This window comes from Grammomys surdaster, unplaced genomic scaffold (genome assembly GCF_004785775.1).
Source record: "Grammomys surdaster isolate TR1022 unplaced genomic scaffold, NIH_TR_1.0 437, whole genome shotgun sequence".
Lineage (NCBI taxonomy): Eukaryota > Metazoa > Chordata > Mammalia > Rodentia > Muridae > Grammomys > Grammomys surdaster.
The window spans coordinates 889,936-906,743 of NW_021604856.1; the positions used below are offsets into that span (position 1 = coordinate 889,936).

The 16,808-nt window shown below is 46.7% G+C and overlaps 1 pseudogene; it reads right to left on the reverse strand.

The window, feature by feature from the left end:
* Positions 1-2,068: 2,068 nt before the first annotated feature.
* LOC114632868 lies at positions 2,069-2,161 on the reverse strand (annotated as a pseudogene).
* Positions 2,162-16,808: the final 14,647 nt, after the last annotated feature.

Below are 16,808 nucleotides of genomic sequence, written 5' to 3' on the forward strand. Positions count from 1 at the left end.
TTCCTCCCTCTTTCTTTCTTTCTTTCTTTCTTTCTTTCTTTCTTTCTTTCTTTCTTTCTTTCTCTCCTTACTGAGATCAGACCAGGTCGGCCTGGAATTCATTAAGTACCCCAGCTTGTCTGCAAACTCTATCCTTCTGCCTTAATGTTTATCAGTGCTGAGATTATGTGTGTGCACCATTATGGCCTATCTCCTGTCCATGTCTTTTATATTTTAAATATTAATTTTATTTAACTCTATATGTGTGAATGTATTACCTGTATGTGTGTATGTGCACCGTGTGTGTGCCTAGTCAGAAGAGAGGATCAGATTCCCTGGGACTGGAGTTATAGCTGTTGCGAGCCATCATGTGAGTCCTGGGAATTGAACCTAGGTCCTCTGCAAGAGCAACAGTGATTCTGAGCCACTGAACCACCCCACCTTCCCATTTCTTTTGTTTTGGTTTTTTGAGACAGGGTTTCTCTGTGTAGCCCTGGCTGTCCTGGAACTCACTCTGTAGACCAGGCTGGCCTCGAACTCAGAAATCCGCCTGCCTCTGCCTCCCAAGTGCTGGGATTAAAGGCGTGTGCCACCACCGCCCGGCCACCACCGCCCGGCTCTATAACAGTCTTGAATGTCAAAATGAAGAGGCAACCCAGTGGGCTACAAAATAAGGGACTGGGGGGGGGGGAAGAGAAGCAAAACAACAAAACCAAACAATAGCAAAACACCCAGCACTGATACATAGTAAGATTCTGTCTCAAGATAAAACAAGACAAAAGAAAAGATTTTCCAGGACTGATACTCTTTGGTAGCTCTGCTGCCGCACAGAAGGCAGCTCTTCAGCTAAACAAGCTCCCACAGGTTGTGCGCGGGCTGGGCACAGTTTAAAAGACTGACATGGAGGATCATGGTGGTGACAGTCTACCCAGCTTGGCTGTGGAGGAAGATACAGGCTTTACTGATCATTAATTGTCATAGAAACACACGTACACAAAGAGTAAGAGAAAGACCAGGGCAACCTGAATTACATTAATAGATTGTATTTATGTTACCGTTCTAGCTATGCTATTTTACTGTAGCTTTCTAAAGCATTAGCAATGCAGGAGTTTGTCTTTTAGAAAAGTTAGGGAATCTAAGTTTTATTACTTATCAGGGCATGTGAATATACAGTTATTTCCAAATAAGGTTAAGTTTAAAAATGCAATTAAAAAAAAAAAAAAACCTCATCTGCCTCACAATGTGTCTCTTCAAGTGTTGTCCTTAATAAGGCTGTATTACACGACGTTCAAACTCAGCTCAGGTCCTGTGTCGTCCTGTCCGGTGGACTTCACTGATTGGTATCAGTCCTGCTGTTTCCTCCTCTACCTTGCTATCATGCTGCCTAGTTTGCTTGTGCCAGCTGTTCTGATTTAGGTGGCACAGCCTCACCACCACGTTTCTCTCCCCATATATAAAGCCCCAGATCGCTGTGTTTTGGTGGGTCTGAATCCCGATGATAAACGCAGTCTTCACTCTCTGTAAACTCACTATAACTACATTACAGGTTGCTGCAACATGAAAACGAGATCACATTTTACTGAAAATAAAACCAACGCGCTGGAGAGATAGACCATGTAACTGCTCTCGCAAAGGATCTAAGTTCAATTCCCAGTACCCACACCAGACAGCTGGTAACAGCCTATAACTCCATTTCCAGGGATATGGCGCCCTCCTCTGGTCTCTATGGGCATTGCACTCATTCAGAAATCCACACTAGGAGCACACAAAGATACACATAATAAAAAAGTTATAGAGACATTAGAAAATAAAATAAGATGCCATGTGAGGAGTGGTGGCACAGTTGTGTAATCCCAGCACATACTTGTTTCTAAAATTACCACAGGAAAAGAGCGAAGATCTACTGCAAATGAATGTTCAATGTTCTATTATCCAAATGTTTCCGTTTGCAACTGTAATGACATGAATATCTACTTCTAGACATTTTAGGTGTGTGTGTATATATAACATATATTCATATATATGAAAAGTGTGCTGGTTTATATACATACATGTATGTAAATCATATGTATATAAACCAGCACACTTCAAAAATACATGTAACACCACGAATATCATCCTTGCACGGGGGGCCATGCTAATCGACTCTGTGTTGTTCCAATTTTAGTGTGCTGCCAAGGCAGTTATATCCCACAACAGAACAGGAGGACAACTCGGGAACACTTTCAAGTTTTAACTTCCCTAGGAGGCTAAGGCAGGGGATTTCAGACCCAAGGCCAACATGATTTACTGTCCTAATTTGTTTTTTGTTGCTGTGTGATAAAAACACTGACCAAAACCAGTTTGGGGAGGAAAGGGTTTCTTTGACTTACAGGTCACACTCCATCACTGAGAGAAGCCAAGGCAGGAACTCAGGGCAAGTATCCAGAGGCAGGAACTGAAGCACAGGTCATAGAGAAACTGGTTACTGGCTTTCCCCCTATGGCTTGTTTATCCTACTTTCTTATACTACCCAGGACCACCTGCCCACGGGTGACACCATCCACAGTGGGACCAGTGCTCCCATATCAATCAAGAAAATGGCCCCACAGACTTGCCTATAGAAAAATCCAATGGAGGCAATTCCTCAATCGAGGTTCCCACTTCCCAGATATGTCTAGGCTTGTGCTAATTGAAAACAAACAAAACCAAACAGTAACAAAACACCCAGCACTGATACATAGTAAGATTCTGTCTCAAGATAAAACAGGACAAAAGAAAATAATTCTTTGCAATTCCAGATTGACCTTCATTGCCGACCCTTTAACTGTTTGTGGCTGTGTTCTTTTGGTTCCTTGCAATAAATGCTCTATGCTATTAAAAAAAAAAAAAAGGTTTTCCAGGACTGATACTCTTTGGTAGCTCTGCTGTCGCACAGAAGGCACAGAAGGCAGCTCTTTAGCTAAACAAGCTCTCACGGGTCATCCCTGACCCACAGCATTTCTTTCTATCAAGTTCTCTGTCTAATTATTTGGTTGATGCCCTGTGATTAAAGACCAAGGAATGATTCAGTTTCAATCACCAGGGGAGCCAGTCTGTTCTGCTCCTGGATGGAAAGTTAGTGAATCAATAGCCTTTTGAACTGTCTTAATGATCGTTCAAAAGAAATTAAATCAAGGATGGTGAGTTCTCTGCCATCCTAGGAATTTTCAAACTCTTCAGAACTGAGCCGAACCCTGAAGCCCTCATTAGACTCTGGGTCCTCTCCACTCAGACCAGGAGATTCTGAACTGTCCCTATGGCCGCCAGCATACTCTGCCTGTACCGAAGGCCTTGTGGGCGTCATGACTTCACTGATGACTGAGCAGGATAAACCATAGTCTTTCAGTCGGGCTGTTTCTCCTACAGCCTCAGACATAGTTACCTCCTGGGGAAATAGGAAGGGTTTCTTGTTCTGGGTCAAAAACAAAGAACAGGGCTGGGGAGATCATTCAGTCAGCAAAGGGTTTCCCGCAGAAGCATGAAGACCTGAGTTCAGATCCCCACCACCCACATAAAAAACTGGATGTGGCATGTGCATCTGTAGTCCCAACACTGGGGAGGTGGAGACATATGAGACAGATGAATCTCTGGGGCTCATTGATCAGTCTGCTTAGCCAAAGCCGTGGACTCCAGGTTCAGTAAAAGACCTTGTCTCACAAATAAAGTGGAGCCAGGTGCCAGGTGTGGTGGCACATGAACATGTATAACACAAACACACACACACACACACACACACACACACACCGCATGAAGTAGCCTATGTTTATTTTATCCTCACAGTTATAAATAAATCTCCAAGTATAGATATTGAAAAGCCAGAGTCCACGGAGAGTAAACGAACCTTCATTCTGTCATACCGCTCTCAGGACCTTCTTTATGATGGCATTTGATCATCAAGGGGCTCACAGGCCACAAGGTAGGCAGGCTGAGCGAACTGTGTACGTTGCAAGGAGGCTTGGCATAGCACCCATGGCTGCAAGCTTGCCCAGGTTCCTGTTTGCCAAGCCACGGGCTGGCTCTAAGGGAACGGCACCTTTTCCTAGCATACACTGAGCAATGGGTGTTCCTAGGAGAGCAGGACAGACGTCCAGGCTTAGGAATTACTTAATATACTCAGCACATAATGGAGGGTAACGTCAGTGGGTTGTGGAGGAACCAGCAGGTGAGTCTGTCTTCTAGAACTTAAAAGAATGACAAAGAGAAGGGACATTTCAGAAGGGGTACAGACATTTTCCCAATGAAATTAGTCCAAGAAAGACAAACAAGGTGAAGGACTGGGGACCTGAAAATGCAGAGCCTCCATCACCAAGCTGTTTCTAGGACAGGGAGTGGTTTTGGCTGATGGAGGTGAGGCGGGAAGGTGGTGGCTGTGAATGTCGCAGGCCTTACAAACCCCTTAGAGGAGTCTGTGCTTTAGCCTGTAGCTGCTGATTCCCAGACTTTAGTGTGAGCTGAAATATGTAGATGCTGAAAAGACAGAGTCCATAAAGCGTGAATGAACCTTCCTCGTATGTATACTGCTCCATCCGTTACAAGAGCATTGGATACGCTGCCCCTAGGAGGGGCCACTCTGCCCACCATTCGTTCACAAGGCCCATGGGTTATCAAGCGAGCTCACAAAGGCTTGTTCTTGATGCAATTTCCTTAGCTTAAGCCCCAGGGATGTGTTCTGGGTCCATCGGAATAACCGTCTTCAAGGATTTTCCCACAGGGATTTGATATAGTGGCCGGTAGAGCATCTGGGTTGTTCCTGGGGAGGAAAGATTACCAGCTGCAAGGGAGAAGGCGAGAGGCAGCTGGTGGGATTTAATCTGCATGTGCCCACTGCCTGGAATCCGGTCCATCATTAATCCACTCTAAGTAAGTATTTCTAATGACAATGTAAAATATACAGAGAGGAAGTGGTAGGAGCCACAGGCAAGGGCTTCAGGCTCAGCTCCCACCAAGATGCCGCCTCACTCCAGGCTAGGAATTTCCCCTCTGAATTGCAGTCTCTGTCTGTAAGCCAGAATGTACTCCGAGGCCACTTTCAGTCACATCATGCAAACATTCTAAATGTCCAGGCAAGGGATTCTAGTGAAGGCAATGCTCAAGGATGGTTCCCATCCCCCAATCCCTGTCCCCTGCAATAATAAAAACATCACTTTTAAAAGTTGGGATAGTCATAGTGTTGTTTGGGAGAAGGAAAGTTCTTTTCTAGAAGTTTCTTTGGGCTTCTCTCTCTGTGCCTCACAGTACTCAGCACAGTGCTCTTCCCGCCCAGTAGACACTCAACTCCCTCCCTTCCCCTCCCCTCCTTTCCCCTTCCCCTTCTCTCCCCTTCCTTCCCTCCCCTCTGTCTCCACTCCTCCTCTTTCTTTCCCTCCCTCCCTTCCTTCTTGCTTGCCTGCTTCTGTCTTGTTTGTCTTTCTATGTGGTCTTGCATATCCCAGGCTTGCCTCAAACTCACTCAGTAGCCAAGGATGACCCTTGAACTCCCTGATCCTTCTGCCTCTACCCTCCCAGTGCTGGGATCACAGGTGTGCTCAGTTCTGCCTGGTTTTATGCAGTGCTGGGGCTTTGTGCAAGCTAGGCAAACATGCCATCAACTAGGGAGTGAGTGACATCTCCAGCCCATCGCTGTTCCTTGCTAAGGGACAGCATCCCGAACTTCCTCAGGTCGGGAGACATCTCTCAGACTCCTCTGTCAGGGCTCTGCCCAGCCTGTAATTGAGCAAGGACTACTGATACCATCTTGCTTTCTAGTCTTTCTAATTAGCGCTCTCAGCAATCTGAGTGCTTTTCAGTGTGCCTGGGCAGTGATACCCAGGCTTTGGGGATGACTCTGAGGTGGCTGGTAACACGTGAGTGACTGGGGAAAGGATTAAGGATCCTGAGGCTGATGAGAAGTTCTTCTTGGTCCTTAATAGCTTTTGGCATATGCCAATTCCAGCCTTTATTACATTTACTGATGATTGGTGATTGGTTGAATATGTGGGGTTGGGGCACGCATGCCGTGACATGTGACAGTAAGAGGACAGTCTTCAGCAGTTGGTTCTCTCTCCCCACACTTTGGGTCCCGGGGATCAAACTCTGGGCTGTCAGCTTTGGTGGCAGGTGAGTTTATTGACAATGACCTCTTCCCAGCCCAATGTATTGCCTTTGAAATGTGTCAAGGGGAGGCATGATGGGGGATATTTGACCACAGAATAGAAACCACAGGCTTGAGAAGCAGCCTTTGGTTGTTTGGGGAAATTGTCTTCCCAAACCTATCCGTTATATGTACCAAAACGTCATGACTATCTTACATACACACATACAGTGTCTAAAGCCATTTCATTCATCAGTTTCATGTATCAGTTGGAGTCTTGGGATTTGGACGGCGAAACGTCCCTCCAAAAGGGTCTTGTGTTGAAGGCTTGGTCCCAGCTGCGCTGGGATTGTTGGGAGGCAATTGGGTCGTGAGAGCACTGGCCTCTAGCCTCATCAACAGACTGAGCAGGACATTAGGAGGTAGAGTCTGGCTGGAAGACCACTGGTCTTGTGTCTTTGACGGGCACACCCTGTCTCTGACCCCTTTTTATCTTTTGTTTCTTTGCGACCGGAGGTGAATAGCTTTCTTCCACCACGCCCTTCCACCTTCAGGTCCTGCCGCATCACGGGCTATGAACAAGACGATGGGTTACTGGGATGGGGTGGGTTATTGGCTCTTCTTGTTGCTGTGGTAAAATATCCTGGGGGGAAAAGCAGCTTCGGGAAGGAGGGGGTTGTTCTGGCTCACAGCTCCAGTGTACAGCCCCTTGCTGAGGGGAAGTCACGGTGGAAGTCGCAGCGTAGGAGCGGGAGGCAGCTGACTATGAGAGCCCTTTCTCTGGGGTCAGGAAGCAGGAGGAATGTGCAGGCACTGAGTGGGGAACCCCAGCTCATGGGACGGGTACAGCTCACAGGGTGGGCCTTCCCCACTCCGATAGACTCAATCTAGAAAACCCCTCGCGGACTCTCCCGGGGAGTTGTCCCCTAGGTGATTTAAACCCTCTTAAGGACAGTTGTAATCATCACAGGATGCAGGGACAAGTGCAGCTTCAGAGATCTGGAAATGGAAAGGACACACATTCCCTGTCCCAGAGCTTTCACGAGGAAGGCAGTCCTGATTTTGGACAGCTCATTTTGATTTTTTTCATCAGAAAGACATGGTGGTGCATGCCTTTAATCCCAGCACTTGGGAGGCAGAGGCAGGCAGATTTCTGAGTTCGAGGCCAGCCTGGTCTACAAAGTGAGTTCCAGGACAGCCAGGGCTACACAGAGAAACCCTGTCTCAAAAAACCAAAAAAAAAAAAGAAAAAAAGAAAAGAAAAGAAAAGAAAGAAAGAAAGAAAGAGAAAAGAAAAAGGAAAGAAAGACTAGTTTCAGACTGCTGGCTTTCAGAGCTCTGTGGGAATACACGTGTGCTATTTTTACAGGCAGTGGCTTTATGGTGATCAGTCACAATGATAAGAAGAAACTAATGGGTCAATCTGAGTATGGGCTAGCGCCAGTCTCTAGAGCAGTGGTTCTCAACCTTCCTAATGCTGCTACCCTTTAATATAGTTCCTCATGTTGTGGTGACCCCTAACTTCAAAATTATTTCATTACTACTTTATAACTGTAATTTTTCTACTATCATGACAGTAATGTAAATGTATGATACACAAGACATTGTGACCCACAGGTTCAGAATCGATACACGGCTAGTGGATGACGTTTAGTGCCCTGGGCTTGTTTGTTCCCACAGGGAAAGAGAAATAAAGTTTCCTGGTGTTCTAGAAGAACCAGCAGGGCTGGCCTCAGCTCCTCAGTTGTCTCCTGGTCTGGGAAGCCTGACCTAATCAGGCCTTACCAGTCACACTTCCGGCTGCCTTGACTTGGTTGGGGTTGGAAGACTTACAGCAGAAGTACTTTATCTAGATGTTGGTTCTAGGAAACTCTAGGAGGAATTTGAGTTTCAAGGAGGAAGGAAACACTGAAAGGTAGTGGCCAGGCAATGGTGGGAGCTTAGCTTCCTCAAACACTCTAGAGACAGGGTTTCTCTGTGTAGCCCTGGCTGTCCTGGAACTCACTCTGTAGACCAGGCTGACCTCAAACTCAGAGATCGGCCTGCCTCTGCCTCTGCCTCCTAACTGCTGGGATCAAAGGCGTGCGCCGCCACTGCCCAACGCTATGTGACTTCTTTTAAACATTCCAACCCCACAGTAATCAGGCTCTGACTTCTGAACCCCATTTGATCTTAATTATCTCCTTAGTGATCTCTCTATATATACACTCACCCTGGGGATTAGGCTTCACAGGAATGTGGGGAATCTCTGAGCCCAAAGACTATTTATAGAGAATTCTTTAATCTTTATAGAATCAATCACCCCTCCACCCCACTCCTTGCTTTATTGAGTCATCTGGATAATCTAGTATAATCTCTTCAAGATCATTATCTTGGACACACCTGCAGAATTCTTTTTGTCCCACCAAGTAACATAGTCACATGTCCCAGGTGGACTAAGGTAATCCATACGTGATTCTCCCTGCCCTCCCCCACTCCTCTCCCTTCCTCCCTCCCTCCCCCACTGCATAAAAGGCTCTAGCCTTTTACAATTAGGACTATCTGGAGAAACAGGACCTAAAGCACAGGGATGTAGATGACGAGTGTGACCATGGTGGGCGTGGTCATCCACCAACTGTCAAAAAGCCGAGGACCAACCTGCCTCCACACAATGGAGGCAAGAAACTTCTAATGCTCAGGCCATTTGCTCTTCTTTGATGGTATCACACACTTTTGTCAGACAGACTCTGGTCAGTCTACTACTCCCAACTCTCCCTCACATACAAGTCATCTGTCATGATTGCTCCATAGAAAGGGTCCCATCCTGGGTCCCCTTTTATTATGTACATGTGCTCCTCTGACAGGCCAAACTACAAAGCTGTCCTTGGGGCAGCATGTGGCCCAGGTGTTTGTATAGGACATCCCCGCTCTCTCTCTCTCTCTCTCTCTCTCTCTCTCTCTCTCTCTCTCTCTCTCTGTGTGTGTGTGTGTGTGTGTTCCTCTGTCCCAGTTTTATGTCTGTTGCTGTGCTGAAATATCCAGACAAAAAGCAACATGGTGGAAAAAAGGGTCTCTTTGACCTACGGTTTCGAACTGCAGTCCGTCATTTGTGGGGAAGTCAGGGCAGGAGCTTGAGCAGCTGATCATATTACATCTGAAGCTTCGAGAAGACAGGGATAGACCCTGAGACAAGCCCCAGACCAGCCTGATGGAGACAATCCTTTGTCAGAGGCTCTTTTCTCAGGTAGGAGTTAAGACTAACCTCCACCACCCCTCTCCCACCTCTCCCGTCTTTTGGCCACACTCTCCAAATGTTCTTGCCTTTTCTCTGTGATGTCGACAACCTGGTAGGACTGGCCCTCTGGATTCTTCCCCCACCCCGACCCCATTATCTGGGTTTTTGCAGACATCATTTCATGCCTTATTTGTAAAGATAATTTTATTACTTTTGTTTGTTTGTTTGGCTTGAGTTACTTTTAAAGACAGCATCTCCCAATGTAACTCAGGCTGACCTTGAACTCGAAATCTTCCTGCCTTGGGCTCCTGAGTGCTGGGATTATGTGTGCATCCCCCTGTCCCTGGCTATGTGTTGGGTTTTATGAACAATTCTGTCCTGAATTTTGGGGTGAACCCTTGACTTTAGTTTTTCCAATGATGCTGACAGTTAAAAAAAAATGAAAGCCTGGATTCTCACTGTCTGCTTTTTATTCAGTCTGTACCACTCAGGAAACCACTCAATAAATACTCTGTGAGAACCTGGTTTTGTGCCAGGCACCTGGTAAACCCGGAGGAGTCAGTGGTGAGCACCACTCCGGGAGTGCAGGGGCTGGGAAGAAGGGCGGGTCTTTATCATAGAACCACATTCACGCATGTTTAGTTATAAGGGGAGATGAAGGCTCCTTACACAGAAGGTGTAGGGAAACCATTAGTGACAGTTTAAAGCAGAGCCCTGCCCTAGGCTGGGGGTCCTGGAGAGAACCTTCTCAAGGGACTGCCCCGGAACTGTGATCATGTGACCTGCATGTGATCATGAAGCAGGGAAGGGGTCCGGGAGCTGGGAGGCGAATGTGGCTGCCAGAGGGGCAGAGTTGGAGAAGGGTCAAGGCGAGCTCACTGGAAGGCAGGCAGGCTTGGGCTTTAGCTGCAAGAAAGTGCTGACACATGCAGATTTGTACATTGAGACGGTCTTTCTGGTGACCATGTGGAGAACAGACTTCCAGGAGAGAACAGGGGAGCACAGCTGTCGGGAGACCGGTTGGGAGGCTCTCGTGGGCACAGGGGAGGCGCCTGAAGGTTGCTTGGGTGGGACTTTGGCAGTACACAAAGGGAGAGACGGCGAGTTTCTTGAAAACCAAACTGTGGAAAGTTTCGAAGTTAAACTTCAGGGCAAATATGAGTTAGTAAGTGGGGTTTGTATTAAGTGGGGATGGCACATTTTGAAAGGCGGAACTGCCAGCTCTGGCCAGGCCTAAGATCTCTGTAGAAGGAGTGAGTCATGTCATACCACCAGCCTCAGATATGACCGAGATGGCATCTTGGGGGAAGTTTACATATTCAAGTCTATGTCCGTGGGTGGCCAACATTGTTGAAGAGTCTACCATATAAATATCTCTAACATTCTTTGTGCATGTGTGTGTGGGAGGCACTGTTTCTAAAACCACAGTGGAGAGGGGCTGACCTTAGGGGTGAAAGGCTTACAATAAATTGGGAATTCTGGGAATCTCACCCCAGGAATGCTGGCGTCTTTCCACACTGGTAACTGTCTTGTGAACTTTAGGATTTGGCAGTCAGTCAACCCAAATAGCTCCCGGCACAAGAGTCAACAGAGTCCAGAATAATCTCTGCTGCACTGTCTCATGTCTCTAAGGGGCATGCCTTAGTCCTTCCCTCCTTCAGTTAAAGCAGGTCTCTCATCCAAAGATCTCTTTGGACTATTTTTTCCCTTATGCTTTCTTCTGTTTGTGCGTGTGTACGCGTGTGTGTAACATGTTTGTATAAGTGCACATGTGTCTATGTGTGGGCGTATACATAGACGTGTGGAGACCTGAGGGCGATGCTGGCTGTCTTCCTCTATCATTCTTTACCTTATTTTTTGAGATGGGATCTCTCACTGAACCTGGAGCTCACTGACTGGCTAGACTGGCTGCCTAACAAGCCGAGGCATCCTCCGGTCTCTACCTCTCCAGTCCTGACGTTACAGGCACACGGCCACACCCAGTTTTTTATGTGGGTGCTGGGGATCTGAACATAGGTTTTGATGTTTGAATAGCAAGTACTTTGCTCACTACGCCATCTCCGCCCCTTCAGCTTTTCCTGGGAGAGAATCCCACATGTTCACATTCAAATCTCTGGTCTGAAGCATACTGATGAGATACCCAGATGGCCTCATTAAACTTACTAGCTAATGTCAGTGGGGCCTGTGGACTGTCCAATCAGATGTTATTATCCAGTGGTCTTCCATTCTCCCCTCCCATTCCCACCTCAGTAGATGGGCAATTCGGAGATAAGTGTGGGTGTACTTTGGGGGTCAGACTGAAGGCTTCCAGATTGGAGCTTGCTTGCCCAGTGCAGTCTGAACCCGACCCTTATTCTCCTTCAATGACTCATTGTGGAAAGGGGAAAGAATGAATTCTTGGTGGCTGCTGGCTACAACACAGGTCCAAGGGACTTCCCAGGACCTCGTAGCTGAGCTCTGTTGCTCGAGTGAGCCTTACCACTCCGACTTCATCATTAAAAACCATGACTCTCCGAAGCCTTGACTACACTTTGATTCCCCGAGGAGGTGGAGGTGGGTGGCAGCTTTACAAAAACCAATGGCGCTGGATGCCTATGGTAATGATTTGATCCATTGCCCGGGCTGGGTGTGAGTCACCACAACTCTCCTCCATCTGTATCTGCAAAGCAAACTGTGGGTTACTTTAATTCCAGTCTATCATTGGGTTGCCTTACCCAGAACATACTTTCTTCCTCTCTCCCTAAATCACTAATGTTCACCTGTGTGAGACTAGGCTCTACACGAAGACTTAGCCTCAGAAACTTGGCCTTCATTACTTTCACCATCTGAGGACTAGGTCTGGGGTTGGCCCCACTTGGGAGTTGTGTGCAGATTTTAGATTCTTAAAAACAGTCTGGGAAGTAGAACTATGTTTGATAGGTTGGGAGTCTAGAAAGGTCAGGAGGCTCATGGAACGCCACCCAGTTCTGGAATTCACTGCTCTGACCCTCTGCAATCCAAAGATTGACTTGTCTGAATGTTCTTTGAAAATGGTAAAGATGGGTCAGCACCCACTTACTTTGGAAGAGTAAAGAGACCAAGACATGGAGTGAATGAGCTCAGAACAGACTACACTGCGTCACTGGAAGTCGCCCAACTTGTGGGCACTAGATGTTGTCATGGGTGTTTTGCATTCACCGTCTTGGGCTGTCCTAACTAAATACCACAGATTGGTTTGCTTATACAATACTTACTTTTCCCACAGCTCTGGAGGTGACAAATCCACGGTCAGGTGCCAGCATGGTCAATCTCTGGGGAGAGCTTCTTTCTGACTTGTAAGATGGCCACCAACTTGCTGTATACTTGTGGTGTTGGAGGCAGGGACACAGAACAAGACATAACATGTGCTTCTTTTAAGCACTGTGACCCTGCCTTTCAGGAAAGGAAGGGGAGGGAAAGGAGAGATGGGGATGCCTCAGGATCTCACTTAATCTCAATCACTTTCTTCTAGGCTTTATCAAGTGTTTATAACACTTCTAGAAAAATTCTGATAGCTCATTTCTCTGCTGAGCCTCCCTTCCTGAAGAGGGCTGGCATGGGGTGGGTGGTAGAGGCACTCTCCTCTCTGTACTCTATGCCTGGTCTTCAGGAAGGCTATCGCCAAAGACAATTGTGTTCCCTTTCAAAGCCTTTCAGCCTGTAAGTTGGTTATTCACAGGGATTCACAAGGAAAATATCATTACTGACCCCAATTCTGTTTTGTTTTGATTTGTTTGAGACGAGGTTTCTCTGTGTAGCCCCAGTTGTCCCAGACTTGCTCTGTAGACCAGGCCTGCCTCTGCCTCCCTAGTGCTAGAATGGAAGGTGCCCCCACTGCTGCCATTACTACCACCCGGCTCTGCCCCCAGTTCTAAGGGCACTGTTTGTCTCTGGCTATACTAGACCGAACACACCAACCTCACCTAAGGGGTTGACTTCCACACTGCAGCCCACACTCTACTCACCCACAGATCTTTCCATTGTGGAAAGGGGAAATGCTCGTCCCTTCAGACTCTTAGTAAAGAAGATGCTGGGAAGCAGTGCCAAGTGCAAGCCTATAGCTGTCGTCCTGGTGCTAAAGAGGCTTCCAGACAGCATCCTCCCAGTGTGCGGGCACAGGCTTAGCTCCTCCCACTTCATCCTTTAAGGTCTTCTCCTTTTGTGCTGTTAGAAGCGGATCTCGAGAGGCCCTCATGGCAAGGATTTCAGGAAGCTTAGGTGCAGCTACATCAGCAGACACCCTAAAAGGGGGAAGGCGGGGAGAGCTGCACAGTTAACTCTATATTCTAGGCGTTTTTCCTGTCCTCATCCTAGTCCAGCCCTGGATGAATATCTTCCCTACAGAGATTTGTTAAGGTTAAACTACCAAATATAGGAAAAGTGTTTATTATATGCTATCCACCCTATAAATGTTCACTTTTCTTTTCCTGTGCCAGTCAGTTTTCCATTACTATAACAAATACCCAAGATAATCCACGTAAAAAGAGGAAAGGTTCAGTTTCCCTCATGACTTCAGAGGTTCCAGTCCATGGCTTCTTGGACTCATTGCCTTTGGGTACACCATGGTGGATAGTATGTAGCTGAGTTAAGCTGCCCACTTCATAGAGACCAGGAAGAAGAGAGGGAGAGAGAGAGAGAGAGAGAGAGAGAGAGAGAGAGAGAGAGAGAGAGAGAGAGAGAGAGAGAAAGAGAGAGAGGAACAAATGCCAAGGTAGCAATACCCCTTTCAAGGACACATATCAAATAACCTCCCTAAGAGTGCCAGGAACCGGGTACTGCACTAATTTCTTCTCTATTGCTGTGATAAAACACCTTGACCAAGGCAACCAACAGAAGGAAGGGTTCGTTCAGAGGGATCAGAGTCCACCATGGCAGAGAATCATAGCAGCAGGCAGCAGACACGACAACCTCACATCTTGAGCTATAAGCAGTAAGCAGAGACAGCCAATTCAAACCCGCAGGAGTCTTTACACTCTCAAAGCCCATCTCCAGTGACATTCTTCCTCCAACAAGGCCACACCTTGTAAACTTCCTTAGACAGCGCCACCAACTGGGGGCAAAGTATAAATACCAGACCTAGGAGGGACATTCCACCCAATCCACCACAGGAACTGTACCTTCACCACAGGAACCTTGGGAGAACACTGAAGATCTACACCGTCTAAACATGATTTCAAGAGGAACTATATTCTCAGTTATCACTTAAAAATCACAATAAGGGTTGGGGAGATAGTTTAGGTAGTTAAGTATTTGCTGTGTAAGTGCGGGAATCCGAGTTTTGATCCCTAACACTCTCACTTAAAAAAAAAAAAAATTCTGGAGGGCTAGAGAGATGGCTGAGCAGTTAAAAGAGTATGCTACTCTTCCAGAAGGCCAGAGTTCAATTCCTAGCCCCCACATAGTGCAGTTCACAGCCACCTATAGTTCCAGCTCCGGGGACCCAGACATCTCCTTTCTGGGCTGTGAAAGTACCATATGCATTCGTGCGCATACTGTCCCCACACATATACACATAATTTAAAAATGATAAAATCAGTCTTTAAAAAAAAATAAAATAAGGCTGGGCAGTGGTGGCACACACCTTTAATCTCAGTACTTGGGAGGCAGAGGCAGAGGCAGGCGGGTTTCTGAGTTCGAGGCCAGCCTGGTCTACAGGGTAAGTTCCAGGACAGCCAGGGCTACACAGAGAAACCCTGTCTCGAAAAACCAATAAATAAATAAATAAATAAATAAATAAATAAAATGAGAATATTTTAAAAGCTGGGTGCAGCAACATGTACCTCAGCAGTCAACCTATAATCTCAGCACTGGGGAGGTGGAGACAAGACACTCTCTGGGTTCACTGGCTGGCCGGTCTAGCCTAACCCATGAGTTCTAGGTCCAGTTCAAGACCTTGGTGGTGTATGCCTTTAATCCTAGGACTCAGGTGACAGGCAAGGGCAGGCAGGTCTCTGAGTTCCAGGCTAGCTTTATCTACAAAGCAAGTTCCAGGACAGCCAGAGCACACAGAGAAAAATTCTCTCAGCAAACAAACAAACAAACAAACGCAAAAAAGACCTTGCCTCAAAACATAAAGTGGATAAATGATCAAGGAAGACACCCCATGTTGACCTCTGACCTCCACATGCACACACACACACACACATGCACATTTGAATACACACACTCACATACAGGTGACCAACTGATCAGAATAATGCTAACTGGCATTTATTTAGCTCTTAGGAGCTGAGTGTTACATTAACGACAGTGCTCTGCTGTGGGCTTCCTAGCTGTCCTTTCCAGCTGTCGTGCGGTTCGGACGCACTGTTATCAACCATCTGCTCAACGGTTTTTTATGAGGCTAGACATTATTATCCTAATTCAAGACAACAGGCTCAGAGAGTGATTAAATAGTTTGAGATTAATACTTGATTTAAGACAAGGGAAAAGAGTAGGCGTTTGACTCCAGCATCAGCCAAGAGAACAAGATTGGAGAGATAAGATGGGTCCTCAAAGGGGAAAGGAGGGAGACCGCAGACGCCAAAAATGGCTACAGACGCCAAAAATGGCTACACTGTTTTCCTCCATTCACCCAGAGAACCCTTCAAGGCAGGCAAATGTATCCTTACTTGTCAGAGGGGCTCGGGGAAGTGGAATTTCTGGTCTAGGGATGCTAAGACTTTCTCAGCAGGATCCTCATGAACTTGTGTGAGCCCTTCACTGATGATAAAGTCACCCTGGGAGTCTGAGGCCTTGTGAGCATTGTTCTCCTGCCAACTAATAGGCAAAAGCCAGTTCCCTGCTCACACTTGTCTGCTCGGATCAGGACTTCTTCATGATATCAGTGACTCAGGGATGTATTATTTTAGTCTTGTGTCTCTGTGCATGTTATTAGATACATTTAGTTTTTGAAGCTATGGAACAGTTTTGAGATGTTATGAATTGTACTAGCCTTAAGCGTGTTAGGTGAGCACACTGCTGGCCAGCTATGTCGCCAGACCCTGAGCTTGAATTTCTAATATGTGAATACTCATAGGTGTAAGTCATGTAAACAAAAGCTCTTTAGAATCTTTTTTGTTTTGTTGTTTTTTTGTTTTGTTTTTGTTTTTGTTTTTTTCAAGACAAGGTTTCTCTATGTGGCCCTGGCTATCCTGCAGCTCACTCTGTAGACCAGGCTGTCCTTGAACTCAGAGAGCTGCCTCCCTCTGCCTCCTGAGTGCTAGGATTAAAGGCGTGCCACCACTGCCTGGTGTCTTAGGGTTTTACTGCTGCGAACAGACACCACAATCAAGACAATTCTCATAAGAACAATATTTAATTGGGGCTGGCTTACAGGTTCAGAGGTTCTGTCCATTATCATCAAAGTGGGAACATGGCAGCATCCAGGTAGGCATGGTACAGGAGGAGCTGAAAGTTCTACATCTTCATCTGACAGCTGCTAGCAGAATACTGGCTTCCTGGCAGCTAGGACAAAGGTATTAAAGCCCACATCCACAAGGTCACACCTACTCAAACAAGACCACA